Here is an 8,999-nt window from a genome sequence, read left to right as displayed (position 1 = left end):
ATATAATATTGATGTGGTTGACAACAATATTACTATAACAACAGTAATATTACCGTCAACCACAGTAATATTATTGGGTTTACAGTAATATTACAATAATAGACAGTAATATTATTACGTTACTCCGTGAATAACTCAAACAAAACAAAAACCCAAAAAAATAATAATATTGATGTTGTTGACAGTAATATTATTGTGTTTACAGTTATTTTACTGTCAACGACAGTAATATAATTACATTGACTTGTCAACAAATCAAACAAAATAAAAAAAACAAGAAAAAATAAAAAATAATAATGTTACATTAATTTACTGTCAACGGCAGCATAATTACATAAATATATTGTCAACGGCAGTACAATTACGTTAATTAACTGTCATTGACAGTATAATTACATAAATTTACTGTCAGTGACAACACAATTACGGTCAACGTTTACGGTCAACCCGAAACCCGAAACCCCATAAAGTAATGGCGGCTCGTGATCATGCAATAGGTGCATGCATCTCCAGTTTTAATTGCACACAGGTTGTATGTATATACACGAATATTCCTGAAAGAAACTTTGTAAATTATAAAACGGACTTTTGTTGTATTAAAGTGATCGAGCGGATTTTTGTTGTGTAAATGGACTTTTATTTTTAAAATGTAAACCACATAATGTTTGCATTGTGTGTTCAGCGAATTCACGTAATTTATGTCTGGAATTGGCATTGCTTAATAATGGAGCGGGCCTCGGTTGATTGTGATTGGGCCCGGAATTGGCATGTGTTGAGACTGGACTGGACCTATTTTTGTGGCTGCATGAATTATAGAATGCATGAAATGTGCCTGTATTAGTTGTTGATTAGGCCTCAATTAATTAGTATATGGTCCTTTAGTGGGCACGTTTTGGGCCACGGACGGACCTCGGTTGGGCCTCAAAGTTACATTGTGGTTCACTCGAGATCACTATTAGTCGTACAAATTATATTCTCGTCACGGACCCTCAAATACACCGGACCTGCCCCGAAGGGATTAATCCTTATTTCATTATTGTCCAATTACACCCTTAACCCTATGTTCCACCATTGTTACTGCACTTCCTTAACCCTATGTTTTCAATGTCCTTTGTGATTCTTTAATACCGTCTACACCGCAACGTTCACCATTTGTCTTATAAACAACAAAAGCTTTATCTTTTCCGTTCCACCAAAGATGACAAAAGAATAAGGTTCTGCTTTCAGAGCAAAATTTGAAATTAAAATTATGACCAACACCAAGTGTATGATATCCTAGATCATCATCACCTGACGAGCAATGCAAATACAAACTTGGAGAATTTGTAGGAAGATTGTTGGCAACATACACATGAATATGTTCCTCCAAGATACACGGTTGCGCTTGAACAATGAGAGTTGAAACAATAATGAACAGTTGTAACAAGTATTTACCCATAGTAAAATGCATTTTGATATATGACGTTGTCAGTCTTCTTTTTCATTGAATTTATAGATGAAATCGCTGCAATTTGAAATCAATTAATAAAAATGTAACTAGAAATGAACTATTTTAGAAAACTTTGCCAATTTTCGGTAATTACTTTCTATTTTCATGATTTAAAATTATATTGAGTCGATTTGTTGGATAATATATTACTAAATGTGACTGATCGAATTTTGTGCCCCAGAAATGACAATATTGGATTGACAAAACCAATCCTCAAATTATGGCATGAATCAATTCTAATTTTACATTTTTATCCTCGGAGAATGAGAAACGCCACATAAAAGTTTATTTAAACAGAAAATATTCGACACGTTCTAGACATTTCAATCCCATATAAATAGATATAGAATCAATTTTCCACTGTGCTATTTAGTTTGAATTAAGGAAGCAAATCAAGATTTTTGGAGATTTTTTACTTTCTTAATTAACACACCCACGTGAGAAGTTTGTTGCAGCAGGGTTAGAAGTTTTCTTAATTATGCTAATCCAATGAAATATATTTGATAAATTAATTGGGGCTCTTTGAGTAAACCCCCTTACTACTTTTTTCAATTGAGGGAGGCCCAAAATATTTTAGTCCATTTGAGAAAAGTCCATACCCATTTTCAGCCACTATGTTTTCCACCTTTGCCCCCACCCGCCACATCATCACACGCTCAGCGATTTTTTTTTTTTCCGTTTTTTCTGTATCAGTTTCCTTAATCGACTATGAAGCATAGTCGATTAGCCTTAATCGACTATGCTTTATAGTCGATTAATGAAATTCTTTAATTTAAAAAAAAAATTGTTTTTAAATTTTTTTTATATATGAGGTATATTAATCGCCTATGATGAACCATAGTCGATTAAGAATCTGCTAGTAAACATAACAAATTACAACTGCGAAAAAATGCAAAATCAATTATATTTTACAAAAAAATAAAAAATATTCAACCATTATAAATGATTTATACAATTGAAGTCAATAAAAAAGAAATCCAAAAAGAATAAAAAAAACTGGAGTCGTTCAACCTTAATCGACTATCAGAACATAGTCGATTAGCTTAATCGACTATGAACATGTGCATAGTCGATTAAGGTTTCAGCCTGCGCGAAATTCTCTACACGCACCGTCCTCCGTCCAATCCATAAAAAAACCCAAAATCGGCCTCCACATCGTCCCCACACCACCCAGAGCTCCTGCCATGGCCGAACTCGTCATATTTTGAGCATGTTCAGCTCCACCAATTAAGAAAACTAATTTAATTTGATTTAATCCCAATCCTAATTTAACTTAATCCCAAAAGCAACACCCATGATTCCTCTTTCTCGCAGCTCCGGCACATTCTGCTGCTCGCCGCCGCCGCAATGCATCCGTCTCCGGCGATGTTTTGCGTCGTCCGATGCAGCGCTCTCCGCCAATGCTAGCCCGCGCCGGTCGATTTCGTCAAAGTTGCTGCCGCACCACGACTCCGCGGCATCGCAAACCAAATCCGCCTCGCCGGCGCGTTGTTCCGCCGCCGCTGCTTCTGCTGTTGCTCGTCATGGAATTGGGAGAGGATTTGCTCGTCGTGGAATTGGGAGAGAATTTGCTCTTCGTGGAATTAGGGTTTTAAAGTAATACATTGACAATTAAGGGTAGATTTGGAATTATAAAAATAACATTTGGTGGAATACTAATTAAGGGGGTTTTCTCTAATTGTTTTTGGGAGGGGGGGTTTCCTTAACTACATTTCCTAGATGAGGGGGGTCTTGCTAATAATCCCAAATTAATTACATATCTATATATATATATATATAGACACACACACACGGGGTGGTTGGAGAAAGACGAACCCATATGATGTAAACATGGGTTTTTTGTGCATAACCAATCATCTTTATTATTCTAGGTTCAGGGGCTATATCTTTTCGGCCAATAAGCCGATCCCTTTAATATATATTATAAATAAAGGAAAAATCAATGTATATGACAAAATTACCCCAACCCTTTACACCAAATTCTTAATTGTAATCCCAATTTAATCAATTTTGATCATAAAAATCCAATTTTTACGTTTTTTTTACTTTTTCTTTTCAGAAATTATTTTTTTTCCGTCAATTTCCAGCGTTGACTTTTCGAATTTTTTTTTTCCACCGCCGGTTTCTGGCGTTGACTGCCGGTCTCGGCTGTTGACTTTTACGATTTTTTTTGTCCGTGTTTTTCCGCCGCCTGTCTCCGGGTTGAACTTTTTAGTGGTGTTTTTTTTTTGGGCGTTTTTTTAAGTCTGCCGCTAATCGTTGACCATAATTGTACTGTCATTAACAACAATTACACTGTTACTGACAGTAAATTAACGTAATTATTATACTGTCGTTGACAGTACAATTAGAGAACGACAATATTATTATTTTTTTGGTTATTTTTTTTTTCATTTTGTTTGGTTTGTTGACATATCAAGAGCATTATATTACTGTCGTTGACAGTAAAATAACTATAAACACAATAATATTACTCTGATTGGCAGTAATATTAACTATCTTACTGTTAAACACAATAAAATTAACTAACTACAGTTTAACACATTAATATTGCTATATTAATATCTAGCACAGTAATATGACTATGTTGACCGTTCAACAAATGTAAACATAATAAAAAACCAAAAAAAATATTATTACTGTGAGTGACAAGAATATTACTATAACAACAATAATATTACCGTCAACCACAGTAATATTACAACAATAGACAGTAATATTATTACGTTACTCCGTGAATAACTCAAACAAACAAAGAATCCAAACAAAATAATAATATTGATGTGGTTGACAACAATATTACTATAACAACAGTAATATTACCGTCAACCACAGTAATATTATTGTGTTTACAGTAATATTACAATAATAGACAGTAATATTATTACGTTACTCCGTGAATAACTCAAACAAAAAAAAAAACCCAAAAAAATAATAATATTGATGTTGTTGACAGTAATATTATTGTGTTTACAGTTATTTTACTGTCAACGACAGTAATATAATTACATTGACTTGTCAACAAATCAAACAAAATAAAAAAAACAAGAAAAAATAAAAAATAATAATGTTACATTAATTTACTGTCAACGGCAGCATAATTACATAAATATATTGTCAACGGCAGTACAATTACGTTAATTAACTGTCATTGACAGTATAATTACATAAATTTACTGTTAATGACAACACAATTACGGTCATCGTTTAGCGGCGGACGTAAAAAAAAAAACAAAAAAAAAAAAAAAAAACTTGAAAAACAATAAATAAAGAAATGCCGGAGACCGCCATAAACCCCATAAAGTAATGGTGGCTCGTGATCATGCAATAGGTGCATGCATCTCCAGTTTTAATTGCACACGGGTTGTATGTATATATATATATATATATATATATATATATATATATATATATATATATATATATATATATATAATATAATATAAATACATTAAAAAAATGAATAATATTTTAATTTTAACAAACAAATGAAAAATATATATATTAGATATTAATACATTTGAAAAAAAAAAATTCAATCTGAACAAATAAAATGCTAAATATAAAAAAATATAATATTCTATAGTTGTTTCAATATCGATGATGAACCCACAAACTATATTCTATAGTTGTTTCTAAACGGTCATATATTTGTCCTAATTGCATTTATGCATTTTAATTACATTTTAATATGATTAATTACATATATAATTACTTGAAGTAATTCATATAAGACTAAAATCAAAAGTATGCAAAATGGTGCAATTTGATTGGTTAGTTGACTAGATTGCACAAGACCATTATGAAATTGTTTACACTTGATTATAATAAGTAAACATCAGCCCCCTATCTCATCTCAAGCTGTAAAAACGTGGAGGAACCACAAGAATCGAACAAATACAAGCCTTCCAATCATCATCCTCCATTTGGCCTTGTTGGGAATGGGTAGATAAGTGAAGACTTTGTGTTTTGGTCTTCAGTTTCACTTGTCTTCTTCCAAAAACGACCAGACCAATTTACTTAATCTTCTCTTCTTATTTTTCAACTCCCATATTCACATAAGAGAATATCAAATCATAAGAACTCATAGAAGTATAGCTAGAACAAGTTCTTCACCGTTTCTAGCTGAAAATCCTACGTTTTGAAGTTTGAATTCATCTCTAATCAAGGCTTCTAGCACACCCTATAAACTGATCTTTTCACTTCATACATCATATTGAAGTTGAGGTAAGTTGAAGCTTTCATTTGCTCATCATAAGAACCATATTATGTGTGCTTTAATGTGACTTTAGCTACGTGTTCATGTTTGAATGATTGATGATTCATAGTGATATGAAAGAATATGTTTTGAAAATGGGAGTATGGTACTTGATTGATGGTCGGGTAGGCAAGGGACGCGGGAGGAACCGGCGGACCCAACACATGGTGGCAAATACGTGAGGTCGAAAGACCAGTATGGGAAACTCACAATTGAAGAAATGAAATACAGCTAACACCTGAGGTCGAAAGGCCGGTATGGAAACTCCGTATTATATCTATTGGCCAAATATGATGAACAGGTTCCGAAAACCACAACCTATTGCTATCAGTCAAGTACCACACTTCAAGAGTACCCGAAAAAGAGAAGGATTTCAAAAGAAAGGATCATGAATGAAATTATATGTGATATTGTAAATATTAAATGAATAATGTGTTATGTGATATAGTGCTATTATATCAGTTTTAACTTGCTGAGCCATTAGCTCATTAGGTTCTTATGATGTAGGTAATGATGTACATGTTTAGAAGTTGACCTAGCCAAGAGCGGCCATTCAGAGATTTGTTCATATGCCATGCTTCGAGCCATTTTTGTAGCCGAGCTAGAAACTCTGATTTCATTTTTTTAGCTGCTCTATTATTGTTTTTGTACAATGTAATTTTATAAACCATGAATATATATACATATGTACATCTTTGAGAAAGTCCAAAGTTTGATTTCTTTTCAAAGCATATAATGTATTTTTGTATTAAAACCATAATGTCTAAATATATATAAAAAGGTTAGCATCCCTAACTTAATGGTGGTGATCCGATTGGATTCTGCTGTTAGGTTGTGGGCTGTTACAATATTAAAATGTGAGAGGCTATTTTTTCAGTCTTTTACAAACCTCTGGACAATGTGTGAATTTTTTTTGTAAAAGAGTTTTTCGTCAAAATCCCTTTATAAATAAGTATTCATTGATTAGCTTATTTTTAATGTGAATATATATATAATGGCTCAGGGATTGATGCGATTTATATCTAATGGTGTGAAGATCGGTGGTGGTGGAGAAGAAGATTATCAAGAATTATTATTCGGAGATGGAAATGGTATTGGTTTTCTTGGTGGCTTACTTGGAGGATGACTTCTCAATGTCGCCCATGAATAAAGATTTACCGGACAGTGTTAATTTTATTTATCGGTTTCTGTCCACTTTCCGTAGTGCAATTTGCTTTTCTTGATTTGTTTTGTTGGAGTTTGAAGACTATAAAAGATTGTGCAAATGAGAAGCTTCTTGATTCAGATGATATGTTCATATTTTGTGGTGTAACCATGGTTCGCCGGGACGGCGCCGGAACAGAATGGAAACGGTATCCTCTGTTTCCGAAACCATAACCGATCCGTTCCACAACGAAAAACGTTGCAAAAAAGACAAAGAAACGGCATAGATATGCATGTCCTAGTATTGTAGTTCGTGTTTTCATTAGCGTTTTTCTGCAAGCACTTTTGGGCGAGTACTTTTCTGCAAACACTTTTGCGTGAGCACTTTTCTGCATTGTTTTGTACGTCTATGTTTGTGCATGTTGTTTTGAGTGAGTGTTTTTGTACATGTTTGTTGATGAGTATTCATGTCCTTGTATTACGTTTCTTGTTTTCATTAGCGTTTTGCACAATTTAATTTTGCGCGAGTACTTTTGTGCATTGTTTTCTACATGTATGTTTGTGCATGATGTTTTGTGCGTGTGTTTTTGTGCATGTTAGTTGATGGCATAATCATGTCCTCTTATTGTAATTCGTGTTTTCGTTAGCTTTTTTGCACAATTCACTTTTGCGCGAATACTTTCGTGCATTGTTTTGTACGTGTATGTTTGTGCATGTTGTTGGAACAACGAGACAAGGCTATAATAAATCGGATGGTCGCGGTTGTCACGCATACCGAAACGGTCTGGAACGGAATTGGAACGGTATGAATCATCATAATTTCCTTATTCCGGTCTCCAACGACAATTTAAAGATCTCAACCTAGGATTTTAACTTTTAATTAAAAGTTCTAAAAATCTACAATTAACTCCAATACTTTAAATGTAGTTTAATTTGGGGCTAGGGAATGAAGTGTCATGATTATGAGTAAGTTTTTTAAGTTTTCAAAATTTGCAATCTAGTCCTTATTGTATTTTTATTTCTCTTAAAGTAAAGATATAACTTAATAAATTACATTTTCACCCTTAATTCTATTTCTCAAGGTTTAAAAAAATGTTCTAATATTAAAATTGGAGTTTTAATCATAGCTTGTATATTATTCTAGGATAAATTACAACCACCCCTGAGGTATGGTCAAATTATTAAGAAAAAAAACTTGTTGTTTGTATGATTACATCAACCCCTCAACTATGAATTTTCTTACATTTCCACCCTTATGGTGTCAAATTCAACATAATCATCTAGATTCTATGGAATGTTCTCTAGTTTGTACTCATTTTGTGCTACCATGCAGTTTATGATGCACCACAATTTGATATATACAAGCCAAAAAACACATATTAAGATCATCGACCTAGCTTCAAAATGTGGAGATCGAATGGGATAAAACGGGTACAAAATTGAGTATTCCATATAATCTAGAAGATTCCATTAAATTTGAAACCGCATGGGTGAAAGTGTAAGAAGATTTATAGTTGAGAGGGAGTGGTTGTAATTACCCAAACAGGAGGATATTTTTTTTTTTTTTTTTTTTGTTTTTTTTTTTTTTTGTAATTTGACCATACTTCAAGGAATGGTTGTAATTTACCGTATTATTCTATATAACATTAATATTAAAACTTTATTTGACATTAATTCTAATTTTCTGCATTTTAATTGTACTTTGTCCGGTTTGAGCGCGATGCAGTCACAATACAGTCGCGATGTTGCAATGGAACTGGAATGGCGGTGTCCGTAACGATAGACCGCGACATTCTGGCGAACCATAGGTGTAACTCCCTTGTTGATTATTTATTATTGTACCATAGAAACTTTGGCAAAGATGTATTTCTTATTTCGAGGAGAAAAAAAAAAGATCAACAGTGTTTCAATCAGTAATACCTCTCGTATTTTAATAAACTTCAATTTCATATATTTAATTCTAATTTAATCAATTATTCAATTTTGACCTCTAACCATATTTTGAGCGTCATCCCATTGACCGCCGGTCTTCGTCATTAACTTTTTTTTTTTTTTAAACATTTCTTTCGATACCGCTGCTGACCAACGGTGTTAGTTATTTATTTTCCC

The 8,999-nt window shown here is 33.1% G+C and overlaps 1 long non-coding RNA gene across 2 annotated transcripts; it reads left to right on the top strand.

Annotated features, from left to right (window-relative positions):
• Positions 1-5,367: 5,367 nt before the first annotated feature.
• On the top strand, positions 5,368-7,417 carry LOC148766323 (uncharacterized). Of its 2 annotated transcripts, XR_016035049.1 has the most exons (3): positions 5,368-5,716; positions 6,255-6,401; positions 6,751-7,417. It is a non-coding gene; the product is annotated as an uncharacterized LOC148766323 (long non-coding RNA). The 2 variants fall into 2 exon arrangements; XR_016035048.1 differs by lacking the exon at positions 6,255-6,401.
• The last annotated feature ends 1,582 nt before the right edge of the window (positions 7,418-8,999 follow it).

Source organism: Erythranthe guttata, chromosome 12 (genome assembly GCF_056151865.1).
Source record: "Erythranthe guttata isolate IM_541 chromosome 12, IM_541, whole genome shotgun sequence".
Taxonomy (NCBI): Eukaryota; Viridiplantae; Streptophyta; class Magnoliopsida; order Lamiales; family Phrymaceae; genus Erythranthe; species Erythranthe guttata.
The sequence above is the reverse complement of the archived record's forward strand: the minus strand, read 5'-3'. Positions and strand labels throughout refer to the sequence as shown.